This window comes from Phyllostomus hastatus, unplaced genomic scaffold (assembly GCF_019186645.2).
Source record: "Phyllostomus hastatus isolate PE091 unplaced genomic scaffold, TTU_PhHast_1.1 phas_contig_86, whole genome shotgun sequence".
NCBI lineage: Eukaryota > Metazoa > Chordata > Mammalia > Chiroptera > Phyllostomidae > Phyllostomus > Phyllostomus hastatus.
The window spans coordinates 91,065,032-91,092,392 of record NW_025333977.1 but is presented as its reverse complement, the minus strand read 5'-3'; the positions used below and the strand labels follow the sequence as shown (position 1 = coordinate 91,092,392).

The 27,361-nt window shown below is 43.6% G+C and overlaps 1 protein-coding gene across 1 annotated transcript in view; it reads left to right on the top strand.

Annotated features, from left to right (window-relative positions):
• The window catches only part of MYLK (myosin light chain kinase), a 285,784-nt gene that overhangs the window by 65,237 nt on the left and 193,186 nt on the right, over window positions 1–27,361 (top strand). The window contains exon 2 of the mRNA XM_045850924.1: window positions 4,259–4,396. The gene's annotated coding sequence lies outside the window, so the exon portion shown is untranslated. The remainder of the gene's footprint in view (window positions 1–4,258; window positions 4,397–27,361) is intronic.

The window sequence follows — 27,361 nt, the reverse complement described above, 5'->3', positions numbered from 1 at the left end:
ATTTTGTTTTCTCACTTATGTTGAGTCTGCTGATGAGTCTGTTGAGCATCCTGCACCCATAAAAACAAAAAGTAGACTGGTGGTTGCCTACAGCTAGGGGACTTAGGAAGTTATGTGCAGTGAATGAGTACAGAGTTTTATGGGGTGTTGATGAAAATGTTCTAAAATGCATTGAGGTGGTTGTTGTACAACTTTGTAACTAAAGCAATTGTACACCTTAAGCAGGTAAATTATATGGTATCTGAATTATATCTCAATAAAGCAGTTATAAAAAAGGAACTCTTGTGCTTTAGGTTCAAAGACTACATTGATAAAAATTTGTCAGGAACCATGGACAGACAGGACATGTTACAGTGTTGAAGGACAAAATAAAACATAACTCTGAAGGAAATGCTACTATAACTGAAGCTGGTGAAAGGATACATGTGTTATTATATTCTGTGTTATGTATCTGTTAAAACACATACTGTATTCTGTGTTGTATGTATGTTCTCAGTGTTGAACACCGATCTCTACTAAGGGTTTTTACCTAGTTCCTGTCTTCATCTTTTTATATATTTTGTCAATTCCTATAAATAAGATGTGATGTATGATTATTCACCTGATAAAAGCATCTCAAGTCCTCTTGTTGCTTTGAATTGTCTCCAGTGTTCATTCTCCTGTACTGTGTGTCTGCCTAGAATGCCTGACCCATTAGGTGCTGGTGCCATCTGGTTGTGTTACTGTTAGACTTTCATGACTTGAGAGCCTCTTTTTATTATAAAACATCATTCCTGTGGGGCGTATGGAGGGTTCTCCAAATTGAGAATTTCAGCACCATTTCCCTACAGGGGATTCACTAAGAAATCCACAAGAATAACATGGTGGCCTAGAAGATGCTCGTTCTCTGCTGGGCAGATGCACATGCCCCTAGAGTGTTGAGTGTTCCCAGACACTCAAAGTCTACTAGGGTGTTCCTGATGTTTCTGATGTGGAAAAATCCCAGAACCATATTAAGTGAAAAAAGCAGGGTGTAGAACATTGTAGATAATATGATATCATTTGTATTTAAAATGAAGTGGGAATAAAAACATACAGAAATGTTATAACATAGTTCTAGAAGACACTGGTGACATAACTAGCTAACTCTGAGGAAGGGAAGTTGGAGCTGGGCACCCAGGACCATGGGCAGGAGAAAGACCTTTCACTATACATCCTTGTAAGAGAAACACAAAATAAATTAAAAAGAAGGTCCTTCTAGGATGGCTAATCAAACTTGATACTTAGATTGGCCCCTGATAATTTACTCTTTCCCCCTATTTCTCCTCACTTAGGTCTTTCCTCTTTAGGTCCTTTACCTCAGATTGTTTGCCAGCAACATCCCCCTCCTTTTCATAGTCTGGTAGAAACTGCACAGGAGTTGAGGCAGCATTTCTAAAACAGCTTGTGACTGCTTGTCATATTTAGCCCCCAAACCATCTAGACCAGTGGTTCTCAAACTTGAGCCAGCATCAGAATCACCTGGAGGGCTTATTAAGCCAGTTTGCTGGATCCCCCGTAAGAGTTTGTATTCAGCAGGTTTGGGATAGTTCTAACATGTTCCCAGGTGATGTTAGTTGGGAACCACACTTTGTGAACCACTGCTCTGGACAAAATAGTATCTCCTGTGATGTGTGATGTGCAGGTTTGGTGCCTCACTTGGATATGTGAAGAAGTCAAAAACAGAAGAGGTTAGTTCCTTTCCACTGGCATAGCCAATAATGCCCGGGCAGGCTCTGACCCTCTCATAAGATGATATGCACATCACTACGAGCAGCACTGACACATCAAAAGCCTGGCATCTATACTTCCAGAGCAGACCTTCTGTGGTCACTGCTGTCAACTTCCTATGAAAACTTAATTGGTATTTAAGAGTAGGCATTAGGAGAGTCATGTGAATTACTAATTCCTTTTCTGGTGTTTCTCAACAGGGGCACTATTAGCATTTTAGACTAGACAGTTCTTTATACTGAGCATTCTCTTTAGTGAAGGATATTCAGTGTCCTTGCCCCTTTTCCCTGTTCTCAGTCATTAGAGCAATTAATAAGCCCACTGCACTTCCCAGTGCTGCTCCTTCTCCTACCTTCCCCTCCACCACTTTCCTCACAGAATGGGTGGTGAGGTCTACTACACCTTTTATTAGGCAACCAGACCCCCGCCCAAACCACACTGCTTTAGCTTCCTGCAAAAATCCTGTCATATTTTAATACAGTGGTACCTCGGTACTTCTCGGCTTCAGAACTCATTAAACCTGGTACTTGCTGCATTTTGACAAGAAAAAATGTTTCAGCACTCAGCACTTGATCGATACCCATTGTGCTTGCTAGAACTTGTATGAGTCACGATGTAGTCCTGTGAGAGAAAATGCTTCATCAATCATTGCTTGCTCCTCACTGGTCAGAATGAATTAAAGATGAGTACTGAAGTACCACTGCATTTTTCTTGCATTCTCCAAATGTTGATATTAAAAATGTTGATATTAAAATGTTGATATTAAATGGCAAATATTTCTTTGGGTGGAATCGTCCACTGTGATATTCAGCCCCTTCTCTGTAGAGATCAGCCCTGGTGGAGGGCCTTGTTTCCTGATGAAGTGGCTTTGTATTTGGGGGATAGGTGTAATGCTTGATAGCATTGCAAAATTAGCTTAGAAACCATTTTGCATATGTTATCAGAGTTTTTACAGTTTTGATTTTTAAATGAAATGAATAAATACTTTTGCACTTTCTTGTAACTTCAAGCTCTTATAGAAGTGGTCTTTGGTACAGGTTGAATTGTGAAAGGATTATAGTCAAGAGTTGCCTAATCAGCCAGGCAAAACAAAACAAAACAAAACAAAACAAAACAAAACAAAACAGGTGTGATGGAGCAGCCAGGGCCTCCCATGTGAGCACAGGACAGGTGGTGGGCCTGAGGCACATGAAGAGCAGCAAGGCAAGGAGGCTCCTCTTGCTGGTGGCAAGTGGAAGGAAGACTGGTGAGAATGAGGTGTGCTCAAGCTGGAGGGAGAGTTGATAAAAAGGAACTAAGAGCCGCTGGTATGCCTGAGCCCTCACCAAGGGTAGAGAATCCCAGGCTGGTCTTGCTGGCCGAGAGAAACTCTGCTGGGACCAGCTGGCTTAGCCTATGAGAGATACTGAAACCATTACTTATAGAAACTCCATCTGCTTTGACTCCCATTTGTCCTGTAATGGCACAGATTCCCAGGAGCAACTGGCAGTCTTAGGATCAGCTTTCTGCTGAAGATCCCTGCCCAGGGGGAAAAGAACACCTAGCTTGGGGACTGCAACAGGGTGGGGGTTCCACCCCTCCTCTGATGGCCAGTCACTTCTATTTCCTCTTTAAGGTATGCCTCAAGGTGTTGGGGGGACTGTCACCATACTAGGGTCTCCACCTCCAAGATCTCCTGTGTAATTGAGGGGATAAGGACCTTTTGGTGTGAATGTCTCTCTGCTGAAATTCCACCACAACAGCTTGATTTATTCCAGGGTTACAAGCTAACCTTCACAAATTACCATAATAGATATCCTGGAAGGAAACCACATAAAGGGCTCAGAGACAAGGTATTTGCACCTTTGAGAGAATGGATTCACTACTTTCTATAAGCATTTCTTTCCTTCTGAAGAAGTATGTAAAATCTGCTATGGAGGAATATAGAAGTTTCTGAAGGGAGGAGAAGGGGTGAACTGCAGGAACCTGGGCCAGGCTGAGGCCTGGGCCCTGTGGGGTCCCCATGTGGGGGTCTGGGGGAGTAGGGGATGTGGGCTGGGCCCTGGGACAGTGGGGGCGGGTTACTCACTTCTGAGGACAGTCCTCTCCCAGGTGTGGTATTTTCCTCCTGGCCTGTCAGACAGACCCTGCTTCCCCTGGCCCTGTCCCTGAGCTGGGCCCCGGATCATCCAGGAGCCAGCTCCCTCAAGAGACTCTGATGGCCACCTGCCTTCCTCCCCATCCCTGCCAGGGCCTCTCTGGAGGCCCTGCACCTCATCCCAACTTCACCCTCCTCAGTTCTCCCGCATGTGTCCTCTGTGAAGGAAGAAAGCACTTCACTCTGATTTTCCTTGTAACTATTGTTCTAAACTCTAAACCTATAACCCCTACACTTGGCAATAAAAGCATCTGTTGTCTGGGGCGTTTCCACATTTCCATGCAGCCTCTCTGAGTGATGTGCTCCTCCCACTGCTCCACTCCCTTTTTCATGTCTGTCCCTGACTTGGCTTTCCTGTTTCCTTTCCACTAGGCTCCCAAATCAGCTGCCTCTGCTGCAGTTCAAAGCAGCTTCAGGAGCTACCTGGCTGAGAGCTTCCAGAGCCTAGAGGGAACAGACCTTTTTCCTCATCCTCTCAGCCCAGTTGCCATAACAAACAGCAGGGAGACGGTGAGTGAGCAGTTTAAACTACACTGTCAACCATTCCTCCTTGGTCCACCCTGAAGAGACTGCAGGGAGGGGAACTGTGTGTCTTTGTGAGCTTGGAGAGAATGGTGCCCCCAAGGTGAGATGACTGTGGCCAGGTGCCCAGGCAGGTGGGGGTGAAGTCAGCATGTTTTAGCATTACCTGTTGACCTTGGCTTAGCTGGTCAGAATTCTAGAATGGGTGGCGGTAGGAACTGCCATTGGAGCCTGCCCAGAAACCAGGTTCATTAAGTGCCTGCTGGGTGCCCTAGCCTCTGTTAGAACTGCTCACGCTGCCAAACTGTGGCACTCTGTCACTCTAAATGACCAACAGCTTCCTTCACCTGCTGCTGTAGGAGGCTGCTCTGGTGAACTATTTTGGTTTGTTTTCCTTTGGACTGTGTAGTTCTTTAGCAAGCAGACAGCAAGCAAGTTGGGGTTGGAGCACAGGTAGAATTCTGTGTTAATTGTGGGGCCAAGCTATTACATATCTGACCAAGATTTCCTGAGCCCCGCTGCACAAACTTGGTCATCTTCACTTTGTTCAGCGAGAAGTCCCATCTGAATGTAACATTGAGTGAATGCCTTCGTTAGGCTGCTATAATGGTAACTATTCTCAGCAATATTTCAAAAACATGAGTGATCTTTTGGGATTTCATATGTCTAATTTGATATCAGGTATTGCTTTCTGCAGCTTGGGCACATGAACATGATGGTTTCCCTCTGCCATCCTCAGCCATCTCTTTTCTCACAGTTATAGCACTCCAGGGATCAGTAGCCAGCATCAGCCTTGGGGGCAGCATGTTCAGTCTCCTGGCAAAGGAGGCTAACAGGGTCACACCCAATTCCAAATAAAGAAAGAGAGGAAAAGGAGGAGAAAGAGGAATTGGTGAAAGGAAGCATGACCTGAGCTTTTGTAACACTGGTTATTCTCACAAGTTTGTAAAGCTGCTTTGAACTATAGCCCCCCTCTGAAGTGAAAGAGTAGCTTCTTAACTACTTTGAAAACAAAAGTAAGTATGTGGGTTCTACTTTTTTGTTAAGAAAATAGCATGGCTGGTGTGGCTCAAGGGATTGACACCGGACTATGAAACAAAGGGTTGCTAGTTCAATTCCCAGTCAGGGCACATGCCTGGGTTGCAGGCCAGGTTCCTCAGTGTGGGGCACACAAGAGACAACCACATATTGATGTTTCTCTCCCTCCCTTCCCCTCTGTTTATAAATAAATAAAATCTTAAAAAAGAAAAGAAATCCTGTAACTTTAAATGAGTATAAGGTTGGGTAGAGTATAAGGTTGGGTGGATTGAGTGCCAGCCTGTGAACTGAAGGGTAGCTGGTCCATTCCCAGTCAGGACCCATGCCTGGGTCTGGGTTGTGGGCCAGGTGCCCAGTAGGGGGCACGTGAGAGTCAACCAAATGTTGATGTTTCTCTCCCTCTCCTTCTCCCTCCCTTTTCTAAAAATAAATAAATAAAATCTTGAGAGAAAGAGAAGGAGAGAGGGAAAGAGGGAGAGAGGGAGCAGTGTTTTAACAGTGCCTGAAAGAAAATACAAAACCTGTGGCTAATATGGTAGGCATGCTTTTAGGATTCAAGGGAGGCTGGATCAAAGTGAACATGTATATATGTGAGCACAGTTCCCCTGAAAGGCAAAGCCTTAAGGCACATTGTGAAGCAGCAGAGGCAGATCAAAGGATGGAAACATTAATGCAAGTACCTTTTAAAAAAGACAGGTTTGCATCGCTTCTCGGCCTTTTGGCTAAGATCAAGTGTAAAAAAGACAGGTTTGCCTTCGATGAAATCAGGATGATGGTAGAACCTTTGGTGCTGAGGAGTAGGCTGTGTAAGAAGTCCTTCCTGTGTTGTTACCAACTGTGTGCTAATGATAGGGAAATTTACAATGAGGAAGAGAGGACAGTCAGACTTGCTGATGGACTGCAGAAGTTGCCCAGTCCTTCTTTCCCTGCTTGTTGAGGAAATCAGGCCTCTTGAGCAAAGCTGTACAATACACCTGTTAGTGTGGAGGTGGTCTAGAACTTGGTGCCTTCTCTGGAGTCCCTTAATAGATGATGGGCCACTCACAAATGATGTAGGAACATTTAACAAGATATTTTGAACTTCTGGCAAAGATGGAGGCATAGGTAGACACACTGTGCCTTCTCACACAACCAAAACAAGGACAACAAATTTAAAAAAAAAACAACACAAAAACCAGAACTGCCAGAAAATCAAACTGTATGGAAGTCCAAAAACCAAGTAGTTAAAGAAGAAATATTCATCTATACTGGTAGGAGGGTTGGAGACAGGCAGCTGGGCGGAGAGGACTCTTGCCAAGGCAGTGGCTGGTGGGCTCAGCAAGGTGGTGAACTGCGGACCATGTGCTCCAACATGCACATGCAGGAAAACTGAGAGGAACAATTGGGGAACAAGACAGACCACGCAACCCAGAGTTTCAATGTAGGGAAACAATGCCTCAAACTTCTGATTGAAAACACCTGTAGGGGTTGAGGTGGCAGGAGAAACCCTTCACAGGAGAGTTCATTGGAGAGACCCACAAGGTCCTGGAATACACAGAAACTCACCCACCCAGGAATCAGCACCAGAGGGCCCAATTTGATTGTGCATAGCTGGGGAAGTGACTGAAACTGGCAGAGAGCAGAGCAAGGGCCATTGTTCCCTCTTGGACTCCTCCCCCACATACAGCACCACAGCAGTAATGTGAGTTGCCCCCTGTACCACCTGAACACCTAAGGCTCCACCCCTTACTATGTAACAGGCACGCCAAGACAAAAAAAAATGGCCCAAATGAAAGAACAAATCAAAGCTCCAGAAAAAATACAATTAAGTGACAAAGAGATAGCCAACCTATCAGATGCACAGTTCAAAACCCTGGTAATCAGGATGCTTGCAGAATTGGTTTAATATGGTCACAAATTAGATGAAAAAAAATGAAGGCTATGCTGAGTGAAATAAAGGAAAATGTACAGGGAACTGACAGTGATGGGAAGGAAACTGGGACTCAAATCAATGGTGTGGACCAGAAGGAAGAAAGAAACACCCAGCCAGAACAGAATGAAGAAATAAGAATTCAAGAAAATGAGGAGAAGCTTAGGAACCTCCAGGACATCTTTAAATGTTCCAACATTTGAAAAATAGGGGTACCAGAAGGATAAGAGGAAGAGCAAGAAACTGAAAACTTATTTGAAAACATAATGAAGGAGAACTTCCCCAATCTGGCAAAGAAAATAGACTTCCAGGAAGATCAGGAAGCTCAGAGAGTCCCGAAGAAGTTGGACCCAAGGAGGAACACACCAAGGCACATCATAATTACATTACCCAAGATTAAAATGAAGGAGAGAATCCTAGAAGCAGCAAGAGAAAAGAAGACAGTTACCTATAAAGGTGTGCCCATAAGACTGTCAGCTGATTTCTCAGAAGAAACCTTAAAGACAAGAAGGGGCTGGAAAGAAGTATTTGAAGTCATGGAAGACAAGGACCTACATCCAAGATTGCTCTATCCAGCAGAGCTTTCATTTAGAATGGACGGGCAGATAAAGTGCTTCCCAGGTAAGGTCAAGTTAAAGGAATTCATCCTCACCAAGCCCTTATTATATGAAATGTTAAAGGGATTTTTCTAAAAAAAAAGAAGATAAAAATTATGAACAGTAAAATAACAAACTCATCTGAGTTTGTTACTCACAACTTTGGTTGTTTGTTACTCAACAACCAAACCTAAAACAAAAGCAAAAACTAAGCAAACAACTAGACCAGGAACAAAATCACAGAAATGGAGATCACATGGAGGGTTATCAGTGGAGGAGTGAGAGCGGAAAGAGGCGTAAAAGGTACAGAGAATAAGTAGCATAGATGGTAGGTAGAAAATAGACAGGGGGAGGTTAAGAACAGTATGGGAAATGTGGAAGCCAAAGAACTTATGTGTATAACCCATGGACATGAACTAAAGGTGGGAATGTGGGTGGAGGGAAATAAAAGGGGGGAAATGGGACAACTGTAATAGCATAATCAATAAAATTTATTTAAAAGAAATAAAAAAGACATATTTCTTGATAAACTTCTCAAAAGGGCAAGTGATCTTTACTTTCCTCTACACATTTTTTCAGAGGTGCCTCTGGAAAATCTCTTATTTGAACTCCATGACCTCAATGAACACGTTCATTCTGTCTTTGGTAAAATAACTTTGGACAATGAAGTATGATACTCTATCACATCAAATTGTATTCACCTAGGCTTCATTGTGATTCTTCTAATGAAAGCACATGCATTTTAGAGAGCTTTATGTTGCTTTACCTATAACTTGTAATTAAGTATAGGTTTTAATCATATAGTAGTCCTCCCTTATCCACAGTTTTGTTTTCTGCGGTTTCAGTTACTGATGATCAGCTGTAGTCTGAAAATATTAAATGGAGAATTCCAGAAATAAACAATACATAAGTTTTAAATTGTGTGTCATTTTGATCAAATCTCATGCCATCCAGCTCCGTCCAGCCTGCAACATGAATCATCCCTTTGTCCAGCATGTCCATGCTGTATGTGCTCTCTGCCCATTAGTCAGTTAGTAGCTGTCTGGTTTATCAGATCTGCTGTTGAGGTATTTTGGTGCTTGTGTTCAAACAACCCTTATTTTACTTAATAATGACCCAATGTGCAAGAGTCATGATGCTGGGCATTCAGATATGCCAAAGAGAAGCCTTAAAGTGTTTCCTTGAAATCAAAAGGTAGGAAAAAACATGATATAAATGGGATTCAGTACTACCTGTGGCTTTATAATGGTGGTCTTAGAACATATCCCCCTTGGATAAGGGGGCATTACTGTATTTCTTTAAAAGTTGGTATTAGGGCCTTGATCAATATTGTAACCATCACTTATATTATTTTTTCTATGAAAAATTCAGTCCCCTTCCCAAGAACAGAATGTAATTCATGTCAGTGTGGTTAACATTGATCTGATTAATGTATCAGAGGTTCATCATATACTCCTTGCTCTTGTGTAATTTCCATTCTTATGAAAAAGGAAGACGGTAACACCTGGCATTGATTTTAATAGGCAGTGAAGAAAACTAGAGCATGGGAAGGGGTTGGAAGGATTGGGGTAGACAGTTATTTTGTATAGGATCATCAAAGAGTCAAGGCAGGCCTCTGTGGAGGTGAGATGTGAGCAGAGAACAGAAGGAAGTGATAGAGTGAGTCTTGAGAAGATCTGGAGATCTTTTCGAGGCAGAAAAACTGGCCACTGCTAAAGCTCTGAGGCAGGAATGCACTTGGTGTGATTGGAACAGCAAGCACTAAAGTAGATGGAGAGGCACAGAATGATAGCAGGTGAGTCTGGAGCAATAGGCATGGCTGGGTGAGGTATGGCCTTATAGACTATGATAAGGAGTTTGCATTTTATTCTGTGTATAGTGAGCAGTCATTGGAGGGTGTTGAGTCAGGGAGTGTCATTATCTGACTGCTGTGTGGAGAACTGACCATAGGGAAACAAGTGTGGAAATAGGGAGGCAGTTTGCTGATGGATGCCTAATTTAAGAGCAAGATGCTGGTGGCTTGGATGGCTGGTGGCATGGAGGTAGTGAGGAGTGATTAAATTAAAGGTAGAGCCATTTGGAGCTGCTGATGGATTGGAGTGAAGTAAGAGAGTGAACAAGGGAGGAAGAGGGCAAGAGGGGACTCATACCCCTGAGCATTTCGATGGGTGATGGGTGGGAAGTACTGTAGGAGGAGTACATGTGGCTGGAGAATTTTAAGAAATCTTGTTTGGTAAACCCCTGGAGATGTGGAGTAGGCAGTTATATGTGAAGTTCTGAAAGATGGCAAAGAGGTTGGGAGGAGAAATGTGTTTGGGAGTTTTCAGCCTCTAGTTGATATATAAAACCACAGGACTAGATTTGGTCCCCTTGGGAGTGAGCATACCCATCATTTAGAGACCAGGAAGAGGAAATAGAAAGAAAAAGAGAATCAAGTTCAGCATCCCAGAAACCAAGAGAAGAAAGTCTTTCCATAAGAAGGGGGTGATTAACTGTGCCAGTGTAGCCAAGAATATTTAAGTACATCATCAAGCTGGGAATAATGTCCTCTTGATGATTTCCTGGTTTTTCATGTATTCATGGGACTTGTCTTCCCCCATTTGCCTAGAAACTCACTGAAGCCAGGGGTTATGTCAGAGTTCTTCTGCTGGCACTAGGAGCCATTCAAAGCTGTGATTTAACTGCCTGCTGGCAAAGTTGTGCTATGTAGAGGCTGAGTTGCAAGGGGATACTTCCTTGTAGGTGCTACTTTGGGAGTTGTCATCCTTGGGACTATGGAGACAGTGTTGATGAGGAAGAGGTAGGACCTGTCCCACTCTAGGAAAGAGGCTAGTGATGTGTCAACTCTGAGTAGAAAGGATTGTGTGGCAGAGAAGACAGATGGAAGGAGCAGGAAGTAAACAAGCATCAGATTCTGGATTTAGGGAACTATTTGCCCCTTAAATGTAGTCAGTAATACAGTGCCAACCTGAGGAAGGGGCACTGGCAGGTCAGTATGAGCTCTTTGAATAGTCACTGTTGATGCCGTACTTGGATTCTCTACTTTCCATCCCTGCCAAGTATATATGATCCTTGCCAGGCTGAAGAAGGATGGGGAAGTCCCTCATGGCTTACCTTGGAGGTACCTGACTCAGAAGCACCATGTCAGGTCCTGACAAAGAGCAGAGTTGCCATGGGACCTGTGTCTGGGAAGAATGTCTACAGGCAGTGCTTCAGGACAGTCATGGCCTCCTCCCTTGACTGGGTTCCTCTGATCTGTACCTAGGCAGGAAGGGGCCTGGGCCTGAAGGTCTGGCCATCTCTAACTGGGGGAAATACCCATGAAGGAACAGCCTAGAAGACCATTAAGGGCTGGGCACACTGGGAGTTAATCTGCATTGGGCGAGAGGGGAGTTTTCTGGTAATTGGAAGTCTAGTATAGGGTTTGGATCCTGTCCTTTCTCTTACATAGACATGGTGAAACAAGAGGACCCACAGGATTATAGGAACGCACAGGAATAGTCTCTGGTTGGGGCACTGTGAGAGCCTTGAAGAGATGAGAGGCCATCTTGCGGAGGCAGGACCAGAAGTTGAGAGCCCTGTGCAACAAAAAGGAGAGCTGGATGTGGAACGCGGTTGGATCCCCGGCCCCGCAGAGTTTAAGCTGGCAATAAGCCTGCAAGCCAAGGGTCCATCCCCTGGAGTTATCCTGGAAATCTTATTACTAAACTTTGCTGGGTGATCCCTGATCATGATAAAGCCCAAAACAGAGCTGTTTTTATTCATTTTATGTCCATTAAAACCATCACAGATTATTTTTCAAAAGAAAGAAAACTGTGCCACAGTTCTGCAAGTAACTTATGACCAGATGTTGAGGTCTTGGTATACCCTGTCATTCTTAAAAATATTTTAAGAAATCTTTAGAAAGTAAGATTTATTTTAAATAAATCTAAAAATAAAGCCCTGAAATTAAAAAGATGGATAACAGAAAAGCATTGTAGTTCAAGAGAATTATTGGCTTATTTATTTTTATTTCTTTTTGAAAAGAATCGTAAGTTATAACTTAATACCAGATGTTAAGACCTATATTTACCCAGTTTTGTAGTGGAGAGGGAGAATAATTATAAAACGCAAGGGAGAAAACTGTGACTATCACTGGTAGCTTTCTTGAATAGTCATTGGTCACCTATGAGCTATCATGCACATGAATCCTTGATCTGAAAATGAGTGACAGTGGTAGTGGTGGTGGCAGGGGGCAGAGGTAAAGACCACATTCTAGCCCTAGCCAGTGTCTCCCAGTTTGTTGGAGCATCATTTCATAGACTGAAAGTTCATGGGTTCAATTCCCATGAACTTTTAATACCCAGATTTAATACCCAAGTCGCAGGTTTGATCACTGGTCGGGGTATATACAAGGAGGCAATCAATGTTTCTCTCTCACATGGATGGATCTCTCTCCTTCTCTCTCTCTCCCCCTCTGCCTCTCTCTAAAAGCAATGAAAAAAAAATAGTGTCCTCAGGTGAGGATTACAAAAAGACTACATCCCAATAACTCATGGAAGATTTAGAACCACCTGCAGCTTCCATATCTGTCAGCCTCCCATAAGCTGCCTGTGGTGAGTTGAAATTGTACTGGATGAGTTGAAACTGTATTTGGTAACATATACACTGTGTTAGGCAACCCCTAACTGTGTTCCTTTCTTTCTTAATGCCTGAGTGAGTCTGGATCACATACAAGCAGTATTTACGCTTTTCTGCCCCCATTCAGATATCAGCCTGCTCTGGGTTACACAGCTTTAGCAGTTCCCAGAAGGATATAGGTGTTCTTACCTCTTTTTCCTAACTACACCAGCTGCAGGCCTGCTGACCTTCATCCTTGTCATATCTATGAGGTCATGCATTCCCACCTTTTGGGGAATAGGAGTGGTTAGTGTGAAAGCCGTGCTCGGTGCTCTCAGTGAAGGGTGAGGAGAGAATGAAGAGTGTCCTAGGATGACAGCAGAACTTACAATTCTTTTACCCACAAATCCAGTGAAGGTAGATGCTTGTTATCAGTTTCATTAGCAAAAGTAAGTTTATAGTTGTGATACAAATAAGTAACAATATTTCATGTACTCATGACTATAAACCTACTTTTGCCCACCCCTGTATAAACCCAGTGTCTGATACTATTGATGAAAATCTAGATTTAGATGGACAGTCTACCTGGTATGGCAGGAGAAGTGAGTGGAATGGGAGGAGAGACTAGGGTCTGTGTGTCTCAGACAAGGGAACTTGAAAGGGGGAATGTCAAGTTCAGTTCAAAAGATGTCCCCCCCCAAAAAAAACACTTTAGAAAGATCTCAAATGAATGGAACTATTGATTAAAATCAAGAAGAAGAAAGATCAACATGAATAAATAAGGAAATAAAGATAAATCCTTCACTTATAATTTTTTAAAAATCAGTTAGCCATGGATGGAATATAATGAGGTTGATGATAGCTTAAGATAAAGACTGCAGGGGGTTGAGGGAATTTCTTTTGCCACCATCTCTTCTCTAGGTCATTGTTAATAACAACAGAAGATCTGAGATTTCTCCTACTTGAAAGCTAACAAGTTATCCTGCCGCAGTTTCACGACTGCTAATGGAAATGAGACCCATGGGTTGTGGACAAAGCACTTTGATTCAGAACAATAACAGTGACCAGGCATCAGCATTTTCTTGCCTTGGTTCTATGAGCTCCAATCCCCATAGGGTGACGCAGAAGACCAGGCGGTACCTGCACACACCGTGGAGAGAAATCCTGAGCTTAGGGAACTCAAATCTTTTCTTCTTTTTTAAAAAGATTTTATTCATTTACATTTTAGAGAAAGAAGAAGCGAGGGAGAAAAAGAGAAACATCAATGTGTGGTTGCCTCTCACATGGCCCCCACTGGGGACCTGGCCCACAACCCAGGCATGTATCCTGACTGGAAATCGAACTAGAGACCCTTTGGTTCACAGCCCGCACTCAATCCACTGGGCCACAACAGCCAGGGTTCAAATCTTTTCTAATGAACAGAAAATGTGCCTGCACTTTGCTTCAAAGGTAGACACTGCCTCTCTCTTCCAAAGTTGTTTATGATGCAGATATTCTTGAAAAGATAGTTTGGAACAAAGGCAGTCAGTGCTTCTACTCGCAAGATGTACTGAACTGTGAGAGACCCAGAGAGAATGGCTCCCAACTGCAGTGTCAGTGCAAAGGTCAAGGAAGCTAATGTTTATTGCCTACTTGTTATGCACCAGCCACTAACCAGGAGAGTCCTCATGCCTTACCTCATCAAAGCTCAGAGGTGGTATTGTTTTATCAGTAAGGATGCTGGTGAGTAATGAAACTGGAATATCCAGGCACAGGATTTGTGTACGTATTACATCCTTCTTATATGCTAAGTGTTGTGCTAAAAACATAGTTAAAACTTAATTAGATGCTTATCAGATGCCAGTTCTAAGAGTTCTTCATGAATTGACTTACATAATTCTCATAACTAAGATCATCAGGTGCTGTGGAGGAAACTGAGGCATAGTAAGTAATGGGGCTGGGATCCAAACCTGTGCATTTAACCACTGTACTCCTGTTTTCTTTCTTCAGTTCTCAGGGTCATACATACCAAGGGTGTCATGGTGAAACCAGTGTGTGACCAGAGCATGTGGAAGGGTTTAGAAACAGTGCCAAGTAGAAATAGTTGAAGAGACTAAGTGTGTTTTGTCTGCAGAAGGAAAGGATAAATGATAACTGTCTTCAGATATTTGTAGGCATGTCTTGTAGAAAAATAGAGTTTACTCTATGTGATCCCAAGGAGCAGAATTGGGCCCAGGGAAAAGGAAGCATATCATGGCTCAGCTCATGATGGAGTGGGCTGCTTGTGAGTGGGCAGATTTTTCCTACAGGGTTTTCTGGGTGATTACCTGTTGGGATGCCCTGGCAGGGATCCTTCAAGGGCCTCACCAAAAACCCCTCTGTTTTGACTTTCTACAGAAGCTGTTTGATAGAAGAGCGTGGCCCTAATGTGGTGCTGTAGACTTCCTAATAGAGCAGATCCTGCTGAACACAATGACCTGAACTCTTTCCCCTGCTGTTCCTTCCTTTCTCCTTTCTGAGGATTCTCCACTGTCAGACATTCCCAGAGAGTATTCCTGCATGAGTGACAGGGATGTCCTAACTCTGGGTCATCCTGGCCCATCCTAAGTGGGCTGGAGGAGTTCATTTCAGCTGCATCATGAGGCCTGCAGCTCCAGGCATGTGTGGGTCTGCTCCATCTCATGTAGGAACCCACCAAGACCATGGCTAAGTGCTGCCTCTAATCCTGATGGGTTGGGTTCTTCCCTGCTGCCAGCCTGTGATCACCAGCTTTATGGCTTGTGGGACCTGGCAATTATGTACACACACACACACACACACACACACACACACACACACACACACCAGGTTCTCTTTTGCCTAGTGTGAGACAAAACAGAGCTCCTCTGCTGGGTAGAAGGTTGAATTAGAAGATCTCCATGGCATCTTAAGCATAGCTGTGGTTCTGTGGTTCACTCTGTCAGTAGCCCACACAGTAGCCTACCTTTAGAGGGAACAGGTAGTTGAGTCCAGCACTGCTCTGTAAAGGCCTTGGCTGTGGACCCATGGTCATTGTCCTGGTCTTGGGCAGCTCCAGTCCTGAGAATAGCAGGTCTGGTTCAGATACAGGTCCAGGGAGGAACTCCAGGCAGGTGGGGAAAATAATTTGGGGAGATGGTGAGGAACAGGCGTGGTGATAACTGGTTTAATGGCATCTGTTCTACTTAGCCAGAAACATCTTCTGTTGGATGCTACAGGCTCCCTAAATGTGGTCTCAATTAGCCTGTGCATATCTTTAAACTAATTACATTTTCCTCAAAGAGTTTTAGAGAGAGATGTTTAGCCCAAAGTAAAGGGCATGATTAGGATCTGATCCTGAAATAATGTCTCTGCTCTCCCAGATGTGAGGAGTACTAAAAATATACTTAAAACCCTGAGGAATTCTCAGTTTGTTGGACCCGTCTCCTTTCTCTCTCCACCTCCCTACAGAAAGTGAGAGAGTGAATAATTGAGCCAAAAATCTTTAATTATCCAGTCTGCTGACATTATTTTATCTGCACCATTGATATTAAACCTCTACATCATTCCGTTTCAATCACAGAGCTAAGAACAACCCCTCTAAATTTGACCTTTGTCTTGCTGGTTGTGGCCAGGGTTCTGTTTTCTACCCTGCCCCACCCTCCCACAGACTTCTTCAATTCCAGAGTTCTCTGTGGCACCCAAAAGTACCTGTCAGTGGAATGTCCATACTTCAGAGAAGTCCCTGAACTGTTTATCCCCAGTTCTGTTCTCAACTGATTTGGTCACTTATGGTTGAATTCTGGCATGGGCCCAGCATGGGAATATCCTGGGTTTGGCAGGATCATTTTGCCATATTTTCATAATTGATATAAATGAAATCCTATTAGTTTCTATCATTGATATCAGTGGAGAAGGAAGAGAAAGATTGGTTAGGTTTTGATGTGTACCCCAGCTCGTGGGGTCTGTGACATTGTGGGTGAGACACAACAAATTCACACAGACTACCTAGTCCTGTGGAGGAAAACAGATAGCACAGCTTCTTTCTCAAGGGGAGAAAAAGCCTTGGCCCTTGCCCTGACAAGCTTTTATTGCTTTTCTGGGCACATTACTCAATGGTCCTCATTTACTATGCACAGGTTCGCTTTAGGTGGTTACCTTTTACAGAAAACAAAGGAGAGAGTACCACTAATCACATCACAGAAGAAGGATATTTGCAAATGCAAAGGGAAAAGTGATTGAACTGGTTACACTCCATACTGGAGAGGTTTAGCACAGACTTTAGGAAGTTACAGGAAGCACTGCCTCAATTCAGGGTGAGGGAGTTTTAGCAAAAGCAAGTCTCAAAGTAGCCTGTGTAAAATGCAGGTCTGATTTCCCATGGGAGAACCTATCCGTGGGCGTGGGTCCTGTGCATCTCCCAGTGGGAGCTGGGCCCACACATCATGTAGAATGGTCTCCTATAAGGTTTTTTTTCCTTCTTTTCTATACAGATTTAATTTTCCCTGTTATATCCTTAGCCTTTTGGGACAATCAAATGAATCTTTAATTTCAGCTGGGTTCTCTGGACTGTGACCTTTAACCTGGTTTAATGTTGACACAGTCACCTCTTAGCTGGTTTATTTAGCACCCAGGTGATGCTGTTGTCATTGCTACAACTGGGCTCATTTATTGGTGGTCTCTAATGTGCCAAGCACTGTGCTGAGGCCTTCAATCCTCACAGCCTCTTGAGGCAAGTACTATTACCATCCTGCCCATTTGAAAAGTGAGTACTGGGCTAAGAGAGATGGAAGAACTTACTAAAGGTCTCGCAGCAGAGCCAGGATTGGAAACCAGGCAGTGTAGCTAACTTCACGCTCTGCACCATACTGTCCACTGGCCTCTGCTGTGCATGCAACAAGTGCCACTACTAATCTCTCTGGGAAGTGCTGGTGTCTGTATGAGAGTCTGCATTCAGAAAACATGTAGTGAGAACTGGCTGTGCAGGACACTCTGCCATGGTAGAAGAAAAACACCCAAACCTGAGCCCCCCTTGAGGGCACTACCAATGCGAAGACAAAGCCACCACAGCCAGGGCTCAAGCTCTGGGCAGGGACACAGTTTCCTGTTTGTCTCAGCCTATTGATAATGATGCTATTGGCTAGAAATGTATGGGGATGCTCACCTGGGCCCACTGGTACTCCTTGTGGTGAACCCTCACAGAAATTCTCCTACTTGAGCCAACGTTGTGGCTAGACTGGCCCTTGTGGTTCTTATTAAGATTGCAGCATCCATCACCATCCATCCATCTAAGCAACCACCATTATGGAACTTAGGAAATACAAGCCTTATTACTCACAGGCCCTGGAGGGTTCATTGCATGCCTGGGGCCACACAGGGAGAGGTCTTGTTTGGAGAGGTAGGGGGAAGTGGAGGAAGAGAGAGAGAAAATGATTTCAAGCGTGAATCTGGGGTTCTGCTTTTACTGGGATCAAGATTGGGGTACCTAGGGTTCACAGGCTCACTCTTTATTGGTGAATTTAAAACATAAGAGTAGGAAAAGCAAGCTGTCAAGTGGTCAGTTATCTAAGTCCACCAAACTCTCTAAAGACAAGGGGACTTCATCTAGTCTTTATCTTTTCCTGATGCTGACAATGTGTCTGTTCCAGATGATTTTGTTTTTGAAGTGGGTGCCTTGGCAATCAAAAGCTTAACAGTAAGCACTTAAATTACAATACAAAAGCTCTTTGTCAGAGTTCACACTACAGGAACCTTTGTCTGTTGTGTTCACTGCTGTGTCTCCCAGGGTCTAGCATAGCACCTGGCTGGTAGTGAGCTCTCAGAAATATGTGGTGAGTGAACAAACTACTCATTAAATAAAACCACACATTTTACAAATAAATGAAAGCATACATTAATTCCAAAAAAGTATGAGGAACATAAACTGAGATTAAAGGAAAACCTTTTAAAGTATATATATTAAACTTTCCTTATTTTTTGTATTTTATCATGGGTTGATGGGAACTTTGCCCTGGATAAGCTCTCATGAACCCATGTCATAGATCCACAGGGAAGGCCTTAGAGAAGAGAGGATAGTGAGACTGGTGATGGCAGAACTCAGCTGGGTGGAAAAGACTGCCAAAGGCATTCCTGAGCTGCCCCACTGGCGGGATTATATAGGAGAGGACAGAGGCCTCATGTTTTGCTTGATAACAATTGTTTTGAACTTCATGACTCCTTGGGGTTGGATCCTTTCCTGCCTTGCTCAGTGCTTGCCTTACTTCCCAAACCTTGCCTAACCTGTTTGATATTTAAGTGCACATCCCTTCAAACTGTGCAGGAATCTTAAACCTAGCCCTTGCCCGAGACCAGGCACCAGATCATGGAGTTCAAGGTCAAACTGAGGCTGAGGAAGAGTAAAATATTTGGGGAGCCATGTAAGTTGACAGAAATCAAGAGGACTCAGATTCAAGAGTCATAAAAATTTTGTGCCCTTTGACTCAGTAATCCAAATTCTTAAAATATATTTTGGGGAAATAATCTATAATAGACAAATTATGTCCATGAAAGTGTAACTTGTGATGTTGTTCTAATAGAATTGGAAGCAACCTAAATGGTAAATATTAGGACACAATTGAGTAAATTATGGTGCATCCATTGGATGGAATATTATAGAATCATTAAAAATAAGATTATGAAAAGTATGCCATAACCAGGAAAATGTTTGTGGTTTAGCTTGAAAAAAAGTATGAAAATAAAGGCAATGATAATGTATATATCTAATTTTGTTTTTAAAAGTACATATTTAGAAAAAGACTAGAAATAGGAGATTTGTCCAAAAAGTATCCAGTATATAATATGAGAAATAGAGGCATTTATTGAAGAAGATACAAGATACAAGAAACATTGTACACAGGACAATGATGCCTCAGTCCCCTTTGAGGTAGTCACCTTGGGACTTCACACAGTTCTCCTAACTCCAGCTTTGATGGCAGAAGCTAAAAATGAATTTTTCCGCAACAAATTCATACCAAGATCCTGTGTCAACATTTTGGACACAGTAGTTTTTGGAATCCCAAGATCAGCTTCTAGTTCTCACACATCAGTCGCCAAACTTTGTTGACTACAGCCTGTACATATTCAACATTCTCAGGTGTTCTGCTTGTTGTAGGCCTTCCTGAACGTGGATCACTTTCAACAGATTCTTGACCATCTTTGAAGTGTTTGTGTCACATTTTAATTTGTGCTGCATTCATCGAATCATCCCTAAATACCTTCTGAATCATCTGAATAGTTTAAGCAGGGGAACATTCAAGCTTAACACAAAATTTGATGCAGATTCATTACTCTACTCACTCTGCCATTTTGAATGCGATGGCCATACAGTACACATGCTCACTCAGTAGCATCTACAACCCCTATTGACTAGTATAGTGAAGTTGTTATTGTTCATATATGCTTATTCTAGTACACTCTCCTTGGCTGCCAGGTTACATTTATGTTGCATAAACTAATCTTGTTATATTATCAATGGCTGGACTTTTTCCAGACAGACCATATATGTGTATGTGTACATACAGACACACACACATATATAATAATATTTGTTAGAAAAAAAGTCTTTTGTAATTCTACTCATGACCAGACTTTCAGCAAATATTGTTTATGAACAGTGACAATAAAAGATGGAACAAGGGAACTGGAGTAAATTTAATGTTCAAAGGAACTTCCAGCCAAGATGGGGGTATAGGTAGAAATATTTAGCTTCCTTACACAACCAAAAGAAGGACAACAATCATTTAAAAAAAAAAAACAACCACAACTGCCAGAAAATTGAACTGTATGAAATTCCATCAACCAAAGAGTTAAAGAAACATTCACCCAGACTGGTAGGAGGGGCAGAGAAAGGCAAAGTGGGTGGAGAGGATGCTCTTCAAGACAGCAGTTAGAGAACCTGAATGGGTGAGACAGCGGCTGACAGACTGGGTGAGACATGACTGACAGACCCCACAGTCCCACATTTGCATGCAGATAAACTGGGAGGAACAACTGGGTAGTGAGACAGACTGTGCAACCCAGGGTTCCAGTACTGGGAAATAAAGCCTCAAAACCCCTAGCTATAAGAACCTGTAGAGGTTGAGGTGGCAGGAGAAATTCCCAGCCTCACAGAAAAGTCTGTTGGAGAGACCCACAGGGTCCTAGAATATACACTAACCCATTCACATGGGAATTAGTACCAGAAGAGCCCAATTTGCTTGTGGGTAGTGGAGGAAGTGACTGAAACCCAGCCAAGAGCTCAGCAAGTGGCACTGTTCCCTCTCAGACCCCTCCCCCCCACACACAGCACCACAACACAGTCACGTGGGTTGCTGCACCCTGGCAAGTACCTAGGAGCCTGCCCCTAACAATGTAACAGGCATACTGAGACCAAAAAAAATATGGCCCAAATGAAAGAACAAATCAAAGCTCCAGAAAAAATATAACTAAGTGATGAAGAGAGAGCCAACCTATCAGATGCACAGTTCAAAAAACTGGTAATCAGGATGCTCACAGAAATGGTTGAGTATGGTCACAAAATAGAGGAAAGAGTGAAGGATATGCAAAATGAAATAAATAAAAATGTACAGGGACCCAACAGTGACAGGAAGGAAACCGGGACTCAAATCAGTGGTTTGGAGCAGAAGGAAGAAATAAACATTCAACCAGAACAGGATGAAGAAACAAGAATTTTAAAAAAGGAGGAGAGGCTTAGGAACCTCTGGAACAATTTTAAACATTCCAACATCCAAATCATAGGGTACCAGAAAGAGAAGAAGAGAAGCAAGAAACTGAAAACTTATTTGAAAACACAGTGAAGGAGAACTTCCCCAATCTGGCAAAAGAAACAGACTTCCAAAAAGTCTAGGAAGCCCAGAGAGTCCCAAAGAAGTTGGACCCAAGGAGGAACACACCAAGGCACGTCATATTACCTTACCCAAGATTAAAGATAAGGAGAGAATCTTAGAAGCAGCAAGAGAAAATCAGACAGTTACCTATAAAGGAGTTCCCATTAGACTGCCAGCTGATTTCTCAAAAGAGACCTTGCAGGCAAGAAGGGGCTGGAAAGAAGTATTCCAAGTCATGAAAGACAAGGACCTACATCCAAGATTACTCTCTCCAGCAAAGCTATCATTTTGAATGGGAAGTCAGATAAAGTGCTTCCCAGATAAGGTCAAGTTAAAGGAGTTCATTATCACAAAGCCCTTATTATATGAAATGTTAAAGGGACTTATCTAAGAAAAAGAAGATCAAAGCTTTGAACAGTAAAAGGACAACAAACTCACAACTGTCAACAACTGAACCTAAAAAAAAACAAAAACAAAGGCAAACTAAGCAAACAACTAGAACAGGAACAGAAGCACAGAAATAGAGATCACATGGAGAATTGTCAGCGAGAATGGGGAGGGGAGAGAATGAGGAAGAGGTACAGGGAATAAGAAGCATAAATGGGAGCCCTGGCTGGCATAGCTCAGTGGATTGAGCGCGGGCTGTGAACCAAAGTGTCGCAGGTTCGATTCCCAGTCAGGGTACATGCCTGGGTTGTAGGCCATGACCCCCAGCAACCGCACATTGATGTTTCTCTCTCTCTCTCTTTCTCCTTCCCTTCCCTCTCTAAAAATAAATAAATAAAATCTTTAAAATAAAAAAGAAGCATAAATGGTAGGTACAAAATAGACAGGGGGAGGGTAAGAATAGTATAAGAAATGTAGAAGCCAAAGAACTTACATGAACAACCCATGGACATGAACTAAGTGGGGGCAAGGGGGGATGTGGGTGGGAGTCGGGGTACAAGGTAGAGGGGAATAAAGGGCAGGAATGGGATAACTGTAATAGTATAATCAATAAAATCTATTAAAACATAAAGTTCATGCAAAAAAAATCAGCTGCCAAGACACTGTTTAGAAAAGGAAAAATGGCACATATGAGAACATGTCCAAATGTAACCCAGTGTGAAATAACATAACAGTTTCCTGGACTGAGGGCAGGTGAAGCATGAGCTTGGCAGGAATAGGGTGAGTGTGTCCAGGAAAGGCATCTTTGAAGTCACATCCACGTCTAGACTTAGGGAGGCCATGGAAGTGATTAGGTTGGCCATACATTCTGGTTTCCCTGGACAGTCCTGGCATAAATATTAATAGTGCCCCTCTTCATTCTCAGGAGAGTCCTAGTTTGGATAATACATCATGTGGGCACTTTAGTCGTTGGAAAGGAAGGAGGGAGACATTCTAGGTTGAGGCAAGTTTCTCTCCTAGTTGCCTCCAGCACTTAAGAGCTGCTGAATTAAGATTCCCTGATGCTGAGGTAGAAGTGACCCAAGTGCAACATGTGAATGTAGCTCTGCCTCTCAATTATTTGTAGGACAATCGAGGTGGTTATTTCCAAGTTGTCCCAGCACGTGGCTACAGTTCACATTTCACTCTGACCCAGGAGTCCCTCTTCCCCTTGCATCCTTCCTCACCCACCTCACAAATCTAGTATATGACCAATATCATGTTTGATGAGCAGAAGCAGTAAAAGTAAATAATTTGCCAGCTGGGCCTTCTCCATTATTTATGTGCCTGGGAACATTGCTCCCTAGAGAAGTTCTTGGCTTACAATAGTCAGAAAAGCCCATATGCCTAATGTAGAAATACATTCAAATTGTAGAAGATGATAACTTTAAGCCAATAGGGGCTTGGTCTGGGTGGACTCTGCTTACTTCTTGATGTATGCCCTCTGTTCTGTTGACTCTGTCAAGACTGGCTTATTGGAAACCCCATTACTGAGCAGAGCACCAAGTTGACCATCTGTGCTTGCAAGAAGAATGGGGTGAGATAACTGAGGAGGTCCACTCCCTCGTGCCCAGAGGGTGATTGATTTGACCCTAAGTGCTCCAAGATGCCTGCCTGGACATCATGGGACTGGGAGAGTGGAGGCACAGGACTTGCTTTAGGCAGTGCATCCTCACAGTCTCAACTCAGAGCAGGTTCCAGTCAAAGGAGAAGCCAGTCAGATACCAATTACTCTGCACCTGGGCAAACAGAGAAATGCTTCAGGGAATGCAGAAGTGAAGAGATAGCTAAACCTTTTTAGATGTTTTTCCCCCCTGTTGTTTGGCTAAAGGATATTGGTGGTAAGTGTGGAAGCAAGTTCTTTTGGCTTTTCCCCGGACTGAAGCAAGAAATTACCCTTTGGCCCCTGGCACCTATTTTTAACTGTATTTAGGACGTAGTGGGAAATCATTGCCTCACTTAAAAATAAGAGAGGTCTGCTTTGGAGGCTAGACTATAGGTAAACTTGCCAGGAACCTTATAACTGAGGGAGCACACCCAAGCAAGTATGACTCGTGCCAAATTGCTGCTTCCTACAGTGGCCTGGTAGGGAAAGTTGACCCTTTAATGGAGGAGAAAGTACCATTGTGAAGGCTTAAACTGAAAAGCAAGCAAGACAGTTCTGACCTTTCCCTCATTTCATTTTAGCATCCCACAGAGGACAGGTATGGTCAATAGTGAGGTCCAGGTCTTACTTGGACCCAGAAATCAAGAGGGATGAGGCCATTATGGAGATGGAACCAAGCCCTGACTAATAGGTGTGGGTGGAGCAGAGTTGGTGGCAAGAATTCTTCAATATAATGTCCTGCGACTCTCCCCATCAGACCCTGGACTCTGGGAAGTCCCAGGGGACTGCTTTCTCTAAGAAAAATCACCTAACAGGTCATGATTTAAAAACCAGAATGAACCTTGCCTGGGTGGTTGAGTTGGTTGGAGCATTGTCCTATACACAACAAGGCTGTGTGTTCGATCCCCAGTTGGGACATGTATGGGGGGCAACCAATTGATATTTCTCTCTCACATTGATGTCTCTCCCTCCCTGCCCCCTGTTTCTCTCTCCCAAATCAATGAACATATCCTCAGGTGAGGATGTGGTTGTGTTCCTGTGGATGCACTTGCAGCCCAAGCCTGAAATGGGGTCCAGACAGTCCCAGGCTCTGCAAACACCAGTTCTAGACCAAAGGACACCCTGTGCACCTGTGGCATGCAGGGGCTGCAGATTGAACTCTTCACACAGACAGTGGGTACTTTAACTGGGAATGCAAAGCAGGGGCAGGTGTGGGAGGGCAACCAGTGTGGGAGGGCAACCAGTGTGTGAGTGGGGAGAGACCATGCGATCAAATGGAGACCACTGGCAGAGTGAGGTAAGAAATAAGGGATGTGTCCACACTCTGGCTGCAGCACTTACAGCATTGTTTCAGGAGACTGTGGTGTCTGCCACACTATGTTTAACTTCTCACCTTATTTATGGTTGCAGTGGCCATTGTAGGTGCTCAGTAAACACAGTGATGGGTATGTGGACTACCCTCAGGCTGAAGTTCTTCTTGCTCTGCTGGGAGCACAAACTTGATATACCTGGCTTGGTTGGTGTAGGTGATCAATATGGAAACCAAGGATAATATAAATACTCTGTCAAGAGGGAGTTGCATCTTCTAGGCATGTTTTTGTCCAGCCATGGAACAGAGTTTTTAGACAAAAATCAGTGGCCTAAGAAGTTGAGATGTGGAAAAAGCTTCTTATAGATGCAAACCACAGGATGAATGAACTTCTGGAATTTCCTTGCTGGGAGGGAATACATCCTTGTGGCTGTGGTTTTTGGCTACTATTATATACCTTCTACTTCTTGGTGAGCAAGGCTTATTAGCTAATTAGTAGCAGACTAGCTAATCACTTCAGAAACAGAAGTAACTGGCAATTGTCAAATGAGTTTTCATAGTATACTTGTCCAGCTACTTGGCAAGAGGGTAAAGGTAGCTTGTCTGAGCTGCTATCTGCAAACCAAAATGTGCGAAGCCCTCTGCAGGTGCTCAGGTGCACAAAGACTGACTGGATGTGCATGTCAGATTACAAATTCATACATCCAAGAAGGATGTTAGAGGTTTTCCAACCCCAGAGGTTAGGACATTTCCCCAGGACCCACTGTAAGCAGATTCTGTCCCTGAAATTCAGTGGCTTAACCTTAAGTCAGGCCCTTCTCTCTGGGCCTTGGTTTTCAATTGAGCTAAGGTCCCCTTGGGTTCTGTGGCTATGAATAATCTAGTGGCAGAGCCAAGATAAGATGAGAGGATCTTGGACTCTGGCCCATTTCCAGCTCTTCCCCACCAAAATGTTGGAGTCAGAGACCTGGGTTCAAATCTAGTTGATCAGAAGTAGGTGTTATTGTTAGCTCTGTGACCTTGGATGTATTGCTCAACTCCTGAGTCTTCCTTCACTCATCTGGATCTGAGGTTTCCTTTCTGTGAAACAGGAGGGTTGATGGGACTAGTGCTCCTCTGACTTTTTCATCCTCCAGGGAAGTGGAGAAAGAACATGTATTGTGAAGGTAGGGGCTTGGGCATAGCCTGAAGCAGCTTACAGAAAGCATTGCATTTTTTGAAGTCCTATAGTTATTTGTAAAATCTGCTTGGAGTTGTCATTCTATACAACATTTACATTCTATGTGAACACATTGGTTTTAATATAAAAATCCTCCCCCAGATCTTTGAATATAGTTGATCCTCCTGCACATAGCTGCACCTCTCTATGGTTGCAGGTGGGATCCGTCATTTCTAAGGTCCCTCCCAGCCCTTCCAGGTTCCTAGGATGAGCAAGTCTCCTCTTCACAGGACCTGAGATTGGTACCTAGGAATCCTGAAGGAACCTCAGAGAGGCAGGTTCCCCTGTTCCCCTGCCCCTAGTGGGACTGGAAAGTGGGAGGCAGAGGTGCAACTAGTAGAAGTGAGGGAGATGACGCATCCCTTGGAGTGAAGAATGAAGAAGTCTGGAGGAGGAGGAGGTCTGTGTCTGAGCCTGACTTTTGGCTGTTGGGCTGATAAACCTGGCTGGGTTGGGTTGGCAGCCCTCCACCACCTCAGGTAAGTTCCAGAAAACACTAAGCCATTGTTTCTCATCCACAGCTGGAGGCTGTCCTGGGAACAGGCCCTCATTATCAGGGGAGGGTGGGTGAGGGCAAGGGGTGAACTGCATGTGGAAACATAGGGCTTGTCACATGGCCAAGGCATCTCCTGGCAGTTCTGATATAGCACTCAAGGTCAAGGTCTGCAGTTATGCCCAGCCAGTGGGAGGGGAGTTAAGGGGAGCCTGGAATAGAGCAGCAAGCTTTGGGGAAGAACACAGAGATTTCTATCCTGTGAATGGGAAGAGAGAGCATCTCAGTGTGGATGAAGAAGAATGTCTACTTATGGTGGTGCATAAATTTTCTAGAGATTAGCCACTATGCCTGGTCTCCCCCTCAGGCCTGAGGGATTGAAATGAAGTCATCCATTTGTTTAGGACAAATATAAGGGGCTTTCCCTGGGCGAGGGATTTAGTACATTAGTCAAATTTGTACGCAGCAGATTGCATTCCAATAAAATCTGAAGGACTATAAACACAGTTGTTATGCTGCAAATTTCCTGTTGGGCATGGTATTTATTATAATAAGATGTAACATATCTTGCTAAAACTTTCCTGAGCATGTTACCAAACTGAGCTAGGATTTGGCATAAGAAGGACTAGATTCTAGTTCTGCTTTATTAGCTATGTGACTTTAGGCAAGTCACTTGGTCTTTGAGCCTCAGATTTCCCATCAATGAAATGTGGTTATAACATGTCTCAGTATGTAGGCTAGTTGAAGCGAGATCTTGATTGGGAAAAGCATTTCATAAGTTGTCAATAGCTCAATGTTAATTTTATGAGACTGACAAGCTACCTAATGTGCTAAGGAGGCACCTTCAATGTTAATTTTAAATAGAAGCCTCTTTGGCAGCATTGTCTGAGGGCGTAGGTATCCTCTAGGTCCTCTACA